Source organism: Suricata suricatta, chromosome 8 (assembly GCF_006229205.1).
Source record: "Suricata suricatta isolate VVHF042 chromosome 8, meerkat_22Aug2017_6uvM2_HiC, whole genome shotgun sequence".
Taxonomy (NCBI): domain Eukaryota; kingdom Metazoa; phylum Chordata; class Mammalia; order Carnivora; family Herpestidae; genus Suricata; species Suricata suricatta.
In genome coordinates this window covers 2,151,103-2,164,633 of record NC_043707.1, presented here as the reverse complement: position 1 = coordinate 2,164,633, position 13,531 = coordinate 2,151,103, and the positions used below count along the sequence as shown (strand labels likewise).

General features: G+C 50.3%; 1 protein-coding gene across 7 annotated transcripts in view; it reads right to left on the bottom strand.

Moving 5' to 3' along the window:
* The window catches only part of FLYWCH1 (FLYWCH-type zinc finger 1), a 35,810-nt gene that overhangs the window by 14,671 nt on the left and 7,608 nt on the right, over positions 1 to 13,531 (bottom strand). For 2 of the 7 annotated variants that reach the window (XM_029946642.1, XM_029946643.1), the window contains exons 1-2: positions 1,020 to 1,196; positions 426 to 525 (exon numbers count right to left, since the gene is read on the bottom strand). The exons of 1 other annotated variant lie outside the window; for it this stretch is intronic. The gene's annotated coding sequence lies outside the window, so the exon portion shown is untranslated. Of the gene's footprint in view, positions 1 to 425; positions 526 to 1,019; positions 1,199 to 4,535; positions 4,619 to 8,965; positions 9,082 to 10,979; positions 11,096 to 13,531 lie in introns of those variants that run through there. 4 more of the 7 variants (XR_003911653.1, XM_029946645.1, XM_029946646.1 and 1 more) reach the window with 4 other exon arrangements.

Genomic DNA, 13,531 nt, shown 5'->3' with positions numbered 1-13,531 from the left:
CATCCTCATTGACCCGATTTACAGATGAGGACACGGAGGCATGCCCGGGTGGCCGACACAGCCGTGACGCGCAGAGCTGGGAGTCTGGTCCAGGAGGATCCGCAGCCCGTCCCCACACGGTACCTGGTGTGTCTCCCCCAGGATAACATCCCTGGCCTTCCTGAGTACCAAGCACCAGAGGCAAGCACCTGGGACATGGACTCGGGTCACAGACCCTCTCAGAATGCCCGGTGGCCTTCATCCCAACACCGAGTCCCAGGGAGACTGGGGCCAGGCACCCGCTGACCCTCCGCACACCGTAAAGGGGAAGCCTGATGCCAGGAGGCAGAGCTCTCTGGACTCCCAACTAGATCTGTCTGCCATCCCGGGCGGGAGCCCTGGACCACCGGGCACAGGAGATGCCAGGGCCCCAGGAGGGCAGTGACCTTGTGCCTGAGCCGGTGCTGGCGCTGCCTCAGCTGGGTGGGGATGGGGCTGCAGAGTCGGCTGCAGAATCCAGTCACTGAGGGCTCCCCGGATTCTGGCCTGGAGGAGCAGAAAAAAATATATTATGGGGGTAGAGCTAGGCTGGTCGTGGAGCCCTGGTGTACCCTTGTGGGGGGACTGGGTGATGGGTGAGGGGCCGGGCTCTCCCACTTCCCCTCAAGAGCCAACATTCAAGACTGCAGCCTTCCTGCCCATTTTAGCTTCCCACCTGTGAGCTGTCACCCTCATGTCCAAGTTCTGCCAGTTTCAATTTCCTCTGGTCCCCCATTTCTGCTCTGAAGTTCCCTGGTTTGAAGCCCACATTCAGCTTCCCAAGGGCAGGGCCCCAGTGACCTTACCGAAACACAGCCAAGGCTGAAGGTGCAGAGGGGCGCAGCATGCCCGAACCCCCCCCCACCCCACCCACCCCCCAGCACTACAAGGCTGTTCATCCTAGGGCAGCAGGTAACCTCATCCCAAGTTGGGGGTGGGGGGCGCAAGACTCAAGGAAATCTTCCAGGTAACGGGACACTTGATTGGGAGTCCCGGCTGACCTGCCGTCCTGCGTCATCCCCCTGGACGAGCCAACCTCCGCTCCGCTCGAGCGGTCCTTCTCTGCCCTGCCCATCACGCCCCACCCGGCGAAGTGGTGGGTCAAGGGACGCGGAGGAGCCACGGGACCAGCCGCAGCGAGAGGTCGCCTTGGCGCAGATGTGCTCCGAGCCGGAAAGCCTCACGGCGCGAGGCCCCGCCCCGGGCCGCCCCGCCCCCTCGCTGATTGGTCCTCGCGCCCGTCCCTCCGCTGACAGCCCGCCCCCGGCTCGCACGCTCCGGGTCCCTGCGCCTCGCCTCCAACCCGCAGAGCCGAGGGCTCCGGGCGCGGGGGCAGGGTCGGGGGGCTGGCCCTCCGCTCCACGCGAGGCTTCAGACAATTCGGGTCTCCTCCCGCAAGTGGCGTGGCCCCTGTCCACACAGCACGCACACTCCTACGGGACCAGGCATCGATCCCCGCCACGCGCGGGGCAGGAGGGACGGCAGGGGCCTCAGTGTCAGACCATCCGGCGCCGAAGCCTGGCCTCCTCCGAATCAGAGGGCGTTGTCATGACTAACAGACCCTGCATACCCCAGAAGGGACCAGAGTCATGGGTACCCCGAGCCAGGAGACAGTGGGATCCCCTTAAAGTTCCGCTTCAAAGGCTTCCAGGGGCGCCTGGGTGGCTCAGTCGGTTAAGCAGCCGGCTTCGGCTCAGGTCATGATCTCACAGTTCGTGGGTTCGAGCCCCGCGTCGGGCTCTGTGCTGACAGCTAGCTCAGAGCCTGGAGCCTGCTTCGGATTCTGTGTCTCCCTCTCTCTCTGACCGTCCCCTGCTCGCGCTGTCTCTCTCTGTCTCTCAAAAATAAATAAAAGACATAAAAAAAAAAAAGGCTTCCAAGGGGCGCCTGGGTGTCTCCCTCGATTAAGCGTCCCACTCTGGCTGAAGTCATGATCTCAGGGTTCCTGGGATGAAGCCCCACATAGGTCTGCTTCCGATTCTGTCTCCCTTTCTCTCTGCCCCTCCCCCTGCTTATACTTTCTTTTTCTCAGAAATAAACATTTAAAAATTTTTTCAAGACCTCCAGGATCCCTCAAAGTATATGAAAAAAATACCATACCCTATGGTTGATTACCCTCTGCAGAAAAGCATGAATCTGAGTATGACCTAGAATTTAGACTTGACATCATTCTCAACCATTAGAGGATCTAGGAATATCCATGGTTTATAATGACCACAAATTCTCCTGTAAAGATGCAGGACCCTCTGCAATGTGGTCTCCCATCTGGACTGGCTCCAGCCCAGACTGGTCGCTTGCTGAATGCGGCAGAAACCTGCCGAGGGGGTACGGAAGTCCTCACACTCATGGCCCTGAGACCGCCGGGATAGGCAGCCTGCGAGAGGCCAGCTGCAGGGGGAGCGGGGGTGGAGGAAAACCGTCTCGGCTGTCCCCGCGCACCCCACAGCTGTGTTAGCCACACGAAGGCGCCAGAAGGAACCAGCAGAGGAACGGCCACCCAGCTCGTGGGACATCGATCAGCAGTAAACCGCCATTTTAAGCCACTGAGACTGGGGTCACCTGTTACTCAGCAGTAACTGATATTCTTGGCAAGTGAGTGAACCTAGTGGGGTTGGCTTTTTGATGGTTGAAATATTAAAGGTTGTGAATACACACACAGCAACAAAGTGCTTTTGAACTTCAGGTGCCATGCTACACATTTTAAATCCCTCAGACAATCACATTTAACGGGCTGGTAATTCAGTCAGAAGAACAGAAATGTTACGTATAAAGGAGAACAATGAGAATTACGTATTTAAAAAATACAGAGGGGCGCCTGGTGGCTCAGTGGGTGGAGCACCCGAGCATCCGACTTCAGGTCAGGTCATGATCTCCCAGTTCCTGCATTCGAGCCCTGCATCAGGCTCTGTGCTGACAGCTTGGAGCCTGGAGCCTGTTTCGAGACTCTGTGTCTCCTTTCTCTCTCTCAAAAACAAATAAAACATTAACAAGATAAAAAAAATAAAAGGTACATAAAATGAAATAAGACCATCACAAACAAACAAATGCTGTATGACCCCACTTCTAGGATGTGGCTCTAGCTGCCAAATCCACAGACAGTCAGTGGTGGTTGCCAAGGGATGTAGGGAGGGAGAGTGGGAACAGGGGCAAACTCGGGGGGGCGGTTCGTGATGGTGGCGAACAGTGTGAAAGTGTTTAATGGCACCTAGGTGTGCACTTAGAATGACTCAAATTGTAAATAGTTGTTATATTTATTTTACCCCCCACACACGAATCTGTGACAAACCACACGTAGTGATGTTCCGTTTACCTAACACCCCTGGTGAATGAGGTTCTCCAAAACAGGCAGATTTCAGACTAACTAAAGTCAGTCCCCCACGATCCGGAAGTTCACAATTTGATCTGTTTCACAGGTTACCCCTGAGGATGAGTGATCTCATAAGCCCGGGTCACTCCTCACTAACTCGATGAAGAGGGCATACGTCTGAGCGCACTGAAAATGTAAAATCCACCACGGTGACGGTCGTACAACTGAGTGCCATGGAAACACTGAATTATACCGGTCTGATAGGGGAATTGTATGGTACGTAATTCTTAGCTCAGTAAAACTGTTTTTAAGGATCTTTACAGCGACTAAGGTCTCCAGGGCCACTTGGATAAAAAATAGTTTTGGTTTGTTTTTTTTTAAATTTTTATTTTTCTATACATTTCTTCCTACACCTGCTATGGTGTAGAACAAACACTTTTCTACACCATAGCAGTCTTTTCACTCCAGGGCTTTGTTTCCTTAGCAAAGAAGAGGGGTGGCATGAAATATATGTATTTATTTGTTTATTTATTTGACTGTTTTTATGCATTTTTGAGAGAGAAAGAACAAGCAGGGGAGGGGCAGAAAGAGAGAGGACAGAGGATCCAAAGCAGGCTCCACACGGACAGCAGAGAGCCTGATGTGGGGCTCGAATCCACGAACTATGAGACCATGATCTGAGCCAAAGTCAGATGCTCAACCAACTGAGCCATCCAGGTGCCTTGGCATGGATTATATATTGCAATGTTTTGTAATTTTTTTTTCTTTTTTTTTTAAGTTCTTTATTTATTTTGAGAGACAGAGAGAGACAGTGAGAACAGGGGAGGGTCAGAGAGAGAGGGAGACACAGAATGTGAAGCAGGCTCCAGGCCCTGAGCTAGCTGTCAGCACAGAGCCCGATGCGGGGCTCGAACCCACGAACGTGAGATCATGACCTGAGCTGAAGCCGGACGCTTAACCGACTGAGCCACCCAAGCGCCCCAATATTTTGTAAATTTCTAATCTCTTATTGTAAAAGCTATATAAAAATATTTTTTAAATCGTAAGAACATAATACTGGTAAGTCACCCATAATCCTGCCACTCAAACGCAGAGCTATTTCCACTCTTAGATTAGTGCTCTTAATAGACATTTTGTTTTCAGTAGCATATACACTGCGTTCAACATGTGGTTTGCTATGTCACCCCGCTTTACAGCAGGGGGCCCCTACCTGCGGATATGCCAGAGCCTCCGTAAAGGATGAAATCGTTATGTCATGGAGGCCCACAGCCGGTGTGGACACAAATCCGAATCCTCAGTAGCAATGCTCTGGACGACCACAAGATGGCGATGTTGCTCCTTAGAACGAACTTCCTGCATCCTTGGTAAACATTAACGGCCGGATCCAAACGTTTCCCAAGCAGTGTTAGGGAGTGTTTCCATGCACCAAAAATAAGTAAAGAGTTCCAAAAATGTTTGTATTTACAAAACTTATTAGTTAGAAAGCAGATGTAGTTAGCAGATTCTGCAAATACTATCTTTTCTAAGCTAAGGTTTTCCCCAAAAATAAGGTTTTTCCCAAAAACTATCAAAGTATGACTTGGACATTGGTGTGGCCTCCAGTGCCCGGTCCCCACACCTCCTCTCCTGCCATTTCCCAGCTCTGCTCACAGTTGCCAGTGATGGACTAATTTTATGTATTTATGACTTTAACTAGGAAGAAATATTTCAAAATGTTAAAAGTAATAACAATAGTGATTTATTTTCTCCTTACATTTCTTTTGTTTTCCCAAAATTGTGTACAGTGTGCATGAACCCTTTACACTATGGGAAAACGGGAAACATCTCGCATGATAATTTTTTCTTTAACTCCGTCACTCTCAAGTGGCATGTCATGCAAGAAATTAAAGACTCATAAATAACAGAACAGAGAAATGAATAAAAGTCAAGGAGATCAAAATCCCTGTTGTGGGACCTACACAGGCTCAGACATTCCCTCTAAGATACTGATTAACTATAAAGAGTAAGACGGTAACTTGATGGTGGGGAAATCCCGCAGACACCCCCCTAAGCGGTCAAGGTCGACTTCACCAGCCATAAGACAGATCAACACCATGACCTCCTTGATGGGATGCACCGTGAAGACACAACGCCATCTCTGTGACATTCCCGCACAGAACGCACACCCTGCTTTCATCACACAAGCCACGTGGAGGGACGGTCTACAAAACAACTGATCAGGACACCTCAAAACTGCTCAAGTCATCAAGGACAGGGGCAGGCTGGGGACCTGTCCCAGGCTGGAGGGGACTGAGGGGACCGTGGCTAAATGCAACGTGGGATGCGGGAGCAGAAAATCACTTCCGGGCTCTGACCGCTGGGCGGCATCAGGTACGATGCTGACAACCAGAGGGACTGGGGGAGGGTGCGTGGGCCTCACCGTACTATCTTTGCAACCTGTCAGAAGTCTGAAATCAGGCGCCTGGGGGCTCAGTCGGTTAAGCGGCTTCGGCTCAGGTCACGATCTCATGTGACAGAGGAAGCTGATGCTCAGAGCTGCGGGCTCCAGGGGAAGTCACTGAGGGGTCCCTACAAGCCCGCTCTCTCACGGTGTGTCACAGCGAGGGGAGGCTGCTCCCGGGGCCGCTGTGCGCTTGGCCGGCGGCGGCGGCACGGAGCCCCAGCTCTGTCCGGGGTGCTCAGTGCTCGGTGCTCCTCCGCCGCCGCCCGGGAGCGCACGGAAACCCCCAGCTGAAATCTTCCGGTGGTTTCCGGCGGTTTCTGGCCGACACATCCTCCAAGTCTCAAGCACTGCGACTTCACCGTTTAGTATTTTCCAAGCACAGCTGGGCGCCTGGCACTCCCTGCGGGGCTCGGCACGCCGGCTCCCTCGTCCAGATATGTCGTCACTGAGAGGCCACTACTCCTCCACGCGGCCGGCGGAGGAGGAACTGAGGCTTGGCCCCTGTGGCCCCTGTGGCCAGAGCAAGGCCAGAGCAAGGCCAACAAAGACAGAGTCACCATTCAAGACTGCTGTGTTTGCCTTCAGGGCCGGACCTCTCAAAATGAGTTAAAACAATTCTTTGCAAGAGGAGGATTCTGACCATATGGGTCCATGTAGGGGGTTAGGGCTGGTGGTTGTCAATTAGGGCGGTGTGATTCCCAGGCAACGCTTGGCAACGTCCAGGGAGGGTTTCCGCTGTCACGGAGTGGGGCAGGGCACGCTACTAGCATCAGGTGGGTGGGGGGCCATGGAGGCTGTTCAACCTCCCCAACACCCTCTCAAAGAAGCATCTATGGGGCGCCTGGGGGGCTCAGTCGTTTAGGCGTCATGATCTCACAACTCATGGGTTCGAGCCCCACGTCAGTCTCTGTGCTGACAGCTCAGAGCCTGGAGCCTGTGTCTTCCTCGCTCTGCCGCTTCCTGCTCACACTCTGTCTCTCTCTCTCTTTCTCTTTCTCAAAAATAAATAAAACGTTTTAAAAATTTAAAAAAAAAAGCATCTGGTCTAAAATGCCAACAGAGGTGAGGATGAGTAACCCTACTTAAGGTCAGTGTTTAAAATGAAAGAGTAGAAAGAGTGCATCCATATAATGAGGTTAAGTATAGTTTTCATGCACTTTAAAAAAATATTTATTTTTAAGTAATCTTTACACCCAACATTGGGCTTGAACTCACAACCTTAACATCAAGAGCAACATGCTTCTCCGACTGAGTCACCCAGGTGCCCCTTCATGCAAGTTTTATTACAATTATTTGTATGTGTAATTCTGGTCTTCATGAGAATTTCTAGGGCACTCCATAAAAATGCAAATGCTTGGATTTCCATCCAAAAATTCTGCCAGAGGGTCTGAAAAGGGACTCCAGGATCCATATTTTTAACTAGTGCACCATGAGGCCCTAGCACTGGCGGACCATGGACTCTGCTGTAGGAAACACTTAAGTAGCTACCCTGAGAAACAGGTGGCTGACCTAAGGTTTTTTGTTGTTGCTTTTTTTGTGTGCCGGGCCCCCCATGAAGCATTTTATATCATGATCTCATTTAATCTGTCACATTTTTATTAATACATTAAATAAAATCACTATTATCTGTTTATTTTATGCCAGTGGGAGAGCGATGATTTTATCTTTCCTGAAATGATCCTTTAACACTTTAACAAGGGTCAGATGCCTTAGGGTATGTGGGGGCCTCAAGAATACAGACAGGAGTGTGCTCAAACTCCTAAGTAGTGTAATGCAGTCTGGCGGAGACAGTTCTTGAGCACAGCCTCTATATCGTGGGATAGCAAATACCAGATTTTTAAAAATCCCACCTGAGATTCCTTATGAAGGTTCCCAACAAAGCAAACTCAAGAAGGCCTTTATGGTGAATTAACACACTGGTACCTATGCAAACAATCAGCCCAAATCTAACGAGACCACCCTTATTTCAAGATTAGAAGTATCTTTCATTGAGGGGCGCCTGGGTGGCTCAGTCAGCTCAGGTCATGATCTCATGAGTTCGAGCCCCACGTCAGGCCTTGTGCTGACAGCTCCGAGCCTGGAGCCTGCTTTGGATTCTCTGTCTCCCTCTCTCTCTGCCCCTCCCCTGCTGGCTCTGTTTCTCTTGAAAAGAAATAAACATTAAAAAAAACCCAAAACAAAAGAAGTGTCTTTCATTGAGAGTTCAAGACTAAGAAACTTTGTGCTTCAGTGGAAGACCACGCGCTGTCTCAAAAACCCCCTTCCAGGTGAGAGGATGGAACTGTTTTTACAACTCTGCACAGATAACGGAGAGCAAGGCAAAATTTCTCTGGTCTCCAGGCAGTAAACTCCCCCGACGTAAATAAGGACAGATATACAAATAATTCTTCCCACTGCAGAAGATGCCAGTTTTGCCTCCATGTGCACATTTATTTCAGTATGTATGGTCTTCTAGAATCTTCTGCGGATTCTCTTGCACACTGGTTGTTAGATCTTTCCGGTTTGTTGGTTAATGAGTTAAGTGAAAGTTTCCATATGTGTTCATTTTACATCTGTACCAAGCAGCTTTATTTCCTTTGTTTGGGTTTAAGATTCTGCTTTCTAATCCCAGATCATTGGTCCTCAACTGGTTCCAGTCAGTTTTTATTTATTTGTTTGTTTGTTTGTTTTATTTATGGTTCTGATGAGTTTTTAAAATTACATGCGAAATATCAATCTGCATTGCATGCAATGGAAGTGGGTATTCTTTAATGAACCTTTCATTTATTATACATGTGTATGCTTATTCTAGGTGGATTTAGATGGATTTTTGACTTTGGATGGTCTGAGGTGAACACGTGTGCCCCTCACGTGTTGGTTTTGTAATACTCAATTTTTACTCACTGAAGATTTACTGAATGACTGGAGGCTTTTTAAATCGGGCAGATGTAGATGGAAAGTTCGAAAGCCTCATGGTTTAGGGGTTGTCACTCTCTTATCCTCTCTCCCGTCCCCTGGAAGTGAGGTACAGAGCAATTCAAACACAACACTCAAGCTACCTGGTCTGACATTACTGTCGCACTGGGCGGTCAGTGTAAACCCCCAAGAGACACACAGTATTCCAGACTGCCAGCTGCAGCCTCTGGGGCCAGCCCTACTCAGTAAGGTCCTGACAGGCTGAGCCTCACTGGCAGCTGACAGCCGATCAACAGCATTACCTTGACACAGAAGAGGCAGAGCCACCGTCCCCTTCCGCCAGGACCCGGTCCTTAGTGCTGGCTGGCCTGCTGGGAGGCCTGGGGCCAATCCCGTCGACTCTCTGGGCTGATTCTCCCTGTGAAACAGGCAAAGTGGCAGATGAGATGCTGCATGTGAAATTCTTCTATAAACTGTAAACCATCACGTAAGAACAAAGAGGTCTTTGTCAGGCTCAGGGGCCCTGATGTTCGAAAAAGCTCCTGGGTGACTCCAACTGCCGTCCCCCTGCCACACACACTAGCGAGCCCTGAGGGTGAGAGGTGTTCATCACGGACTGGCAGAGCCTCCCATGAAACACGCAAGGCCTCCGTGCCTGGATACAGGTGTCGCTTCCGGAGGCGGTCAGAGGGCCAGTGGCCCCGCCCCCAGCGGCTGAGAATCGCCGGTTCTAAAGCAGGGCTTCTCGACCTCAGCACCACTGACGTTTTGCACCAGCTAATTCTTTGTTGGGGGGGGGGGTGCATCCTGTGCAATGAGAGTTGTGTAGCAGCACCCCTGGCCTCTGTTGGATGCCAGAAGCACACCCAAGGCTTGGTGATCAAGGCTGCTGAAGGTCCGCTCGGAAGCGCTGCCCCTGACCACCTTAGAGAAGCCGAGGGCATGGCAAGAAGGCCTCTAGCTCGGGTCCTCTCAGCCCCGAGTCCTTCAGTGATCAGATCGGAATCGTAGCTTTATTTTTATTTTATTTATTTTTAAAGTAATTTCTCAGCCCAACGTGGGGCTGGAACTCACAACCTAGAGATCAAGAGTCACATGCTCTACCGACTGAGCCGGCCAGGCACCCCAGACTCTTAGCTATTTTTACTCCTTCCTTATCAGGACCAATGTAGCCTCTCGTATACCTGGTCATGCCACTTTCCGACATCTTCCCACTGAACATCACTGCAGGGCAGTGCAGATCCCCACCCACGCACGCCTTACCAGCCCTCTCATCCCGCATCCAGCCGGTCCAACTCTCCCTACACACTGCCAACCAGTTAGTCTTTCTAAAGCTGAACTTCATTTCTCAGTCCAGTAAAGACTGTCCCCCTCTCCATTGTAAACACTCCGGGGTCCAGCGCCAACCTCCCACACTATCTCTCCCCCAGCTCCCACCAGGAGCTTTTGGAAGAACAAGATAAACCTAATGGCATAAAACTAGAAAGTTCAGGTCAAGTCCTCAAAATGATTTTGGCCTTGAGAAGCAGAAATGGCAAAGTATTAAAAATATACCGTTTCTTGGGAATTGAGGGTTACCTACCCTTGATTATCTGATTATTGGAACTCACCAGCCCCCAAAGGCAAGAAGTAAAGGAAACCAAAGACTGATGGTCTATAGAAAGGGTTTCCAACTGCGGTCAGAACCATTAGGTCTCGAAGTCAATTTAATGGGTTAACAATAGCCTTTGGGTTTGGAAAGAACAGAATAGAATTAGAACAAACGTGGCGGCTGAATCAGCAGGTTAAGGTAATAGCTCCCTTTACACTTATCTGTCAGTAATCTACATCTTCAGCACAAGTTTCGGGTGTAAAACATATTTCTTAGTGTAGGTTGAGTCAAAAAAAGTTTGAAAGTCACCATACGCAATCTACATAGGCAGAGTGGAAGCTGCGGTGTTAATAGCAAAAAGTGCAAGGTCACTGGGACTACAGAACAGCACAGAAGAGACAGGGCTGAGGCGGGCGCGGGTCAGCACCGGTGGGGCGGACGCCGCCGGCGGGGGGGCGGGCGAACGTGGGGCTCCCTGACTGGGGGTGTCAGGGCTCAGTCCTGGGCCGGCTGGGTTGGGGGGGCAAGAGGAACCAGGAGAGAGGGGGCGAGTCTCGGATGAAGGACAAGGAGGCGGCCTGAGCGCCGAGACGCAGAGCCGGGTGACCTTCCCCCCGCCCCTCCCAGTATCAGAAGCCCAGGGGACACCGGGGGGAGGGCTGGCTGGGGGCGCGGCCACGCCGTGAGACCCGCGACCCTCCCGGCCCGCTGGGACCCGTCCTCACCGGGCACCGGCCAGGCGGCGGCGGCAGCGGAGACCTCCCTCTCCAGCGACCAAGCCGCGGTGGGTCCTTTGGCCTCGGCGGTCGGGACCACAGGCGTCGACCTCGCGGCCCAGGCCCCTCCGGCTACCACAACCCTAGTGCCCGCTCCCCGCCCCCACCAGCCCTCTCGGGAGCGAGCCTCGTGCCGGCGCGCCTCCCCGCTGGCCGGGAGCGCGCGCCACCCCACGGGAGAGCCGACCGCTTGGAACGCCCAAGCGGACTTCCAGCGCGCATGCGCTGCAGGGCCGCGGAGGCCCCATTCCGAGAGCGCACTCCGCTTTTCCGGCTCTTCCGGGAGCCGCGCCGAGCTGGCGGCCTGGCCAATCGGCGCGGAGACACAGGGCGAGGGTTGGCGAAAGGGGCGGGGAAAGCCTGGGATTGGGCGGCAGCGGCCGGGGGCGGAGCGGCGGCCGGACGGGCTGCTTGGACTAGAGATTCCGGGCGGGGCTCTCGGACCTGTGAGTTGGAGGGCTTTATTGAGACCCCCGGGGGGCTTCCACCAGGATTTGACTCTGTGCTCACTAAGCAGGAGCATTTGTTTAAATATTGTGTTAGACCTGTTACTTTCTTTAGCCAGCAGAAGGACGTTTCCTATACACCTCATTGAAGCCTTCCAAGACCCCACCGCAAAGCTGGGGCAGTTTGAGATTCAAACCACAGTAAATAATGACAATAAGGGATTATGATTTTTAATAAAATAAGAACCCATGAGTCGATACTGATGTAAATACGTAAATGGGGAGAAAGGAAAGCTCTTTCTTGTAGCAGAAGGCCAAATAAAAAATGCAGAAGGGATGATGCAGAAATTCATTTCGATTTGGGCGAAAATCCTCAATGGTCGCTAAAACTGGAGGGTGAAAATTTAACTAGGAAGTATTATTTACATAACCCCCAAAATATTTATTAAGTACAAGAGGGAAATACAAATTTTACAGTAGAGAGATGGTTCTCAAAGTGTAGTCTGGGCGTTCCTGGAGGTCCCTGTGAAGGTGAAGATGACACAACTGATGTAACAGGTAGATTTGCCAAAGCAGATATGAGAAAATATAACATATGTTAACACATAAAAGGCTTATTATTGTTTGTTGATAACGACTTTATTGAGATGTATTCTCATATAATTCACCCATTTAAAGTGTACAATTCAATGGTTTTATAATATACTCACAAAGATGTGCACACATCAGCACAGTCAATTTTAGAACATTTTCTTTACTCCAGAAAGAACCCTGTAGCAATGGCTGTGAAATTCCCCATTTTCTGCCGGCACCTAGGTAACTATTCATTTGCTTTCTGTCTGTATAGGTTTGCCTATTTTGCACATTCATATAAAGGAAGTCATATGGTGTGTGGTTTTTTTTGTCTGGCTTCTTACACTTGGCACAGTGTTTTCAAAGTTCACGTGGCAACCTGTGGAAGTATTTCATTTTTTAATGGCCAAATAATATTACACAGCGTATGTAGACTACAGTTTGTATAGCCATTAATCTGTGTGTAGGGGGTTGCTTTTTGTTTTTACCCATTAATCCGATGATGGGCATTTTAGGTAGTTTCCACTTTGGGGCTGCTATGAGCATTTATGTACCCGTTTCTGTGTGGACATATGTTTTCAGTTCTTTGGGGTATGCGCCTAGGAATAGAATTGCTGGGTCATGTGGTAACTCTATGTTTAACCCTTTGAGGAACCGCTGGACTTTTCCACAGGGCCTTCCTGATTTCCACAGGGCTTTCACAAATGCTCAATCGACCGGGCCACCCAGGCATTCATCAGTACCATTTGTGGAGAGAAAGACTATTGTCCCCCCATTGAGTTATTTTGGCACCCCGGATGAAAATTAGGGGACCATAAATATGAGGGTATATTTCTGGACTCCCAATTTGATTTTGGTTTATGGCTCTCCTTATACCAGCACCGTGTTGTCTTGGTTAATGTTCCTTTGTAGTAAGTTTTGAAACCAGAGAGTGTGAATTCTCCCATTTTGTTCTTTTTCAGGCTGGGTTTGGCTGCTCTGGGGCCCTTGAGTTTCCAGTTGTCATCTTTCTTTCCAATCTTTTGAAAATGAATCCGTTTTAAGTTTCATATCGCTGAGAAAACACACCACAGCAATTCTTTTCATGACTCTGCCTTTTCACTTAACTCTGTATTGTAAACATCCCCCATATTGTAGGCTTATTTTACATCTGATTAGCTGCACAATTTAGTTATTTTCTTGGCGGACACCGAATTTCTAAATTTCGCTATTAATACTGTCGCTGTTGCTGGCTTCTTTCTAACTTTTGGGAAATCTGGATGAAGATCATAGAGGAATGCTTTACACTCTTGCAACATTGGTGTGAAATTCTGCCAACATAAAACGATAAACAGGAAAATTAATTCACCTTTTGGCATTTATTCTGAGAGGGGACAGAGTCTTTTTCTCATTCGTCCCTCCCCCGCCCTTCCTCCCTCGCACACTGGTCCCTCCGGACCCTTCGGTCCAGCCCCGACACAGCCCACAGCCACTGGAAGCTTG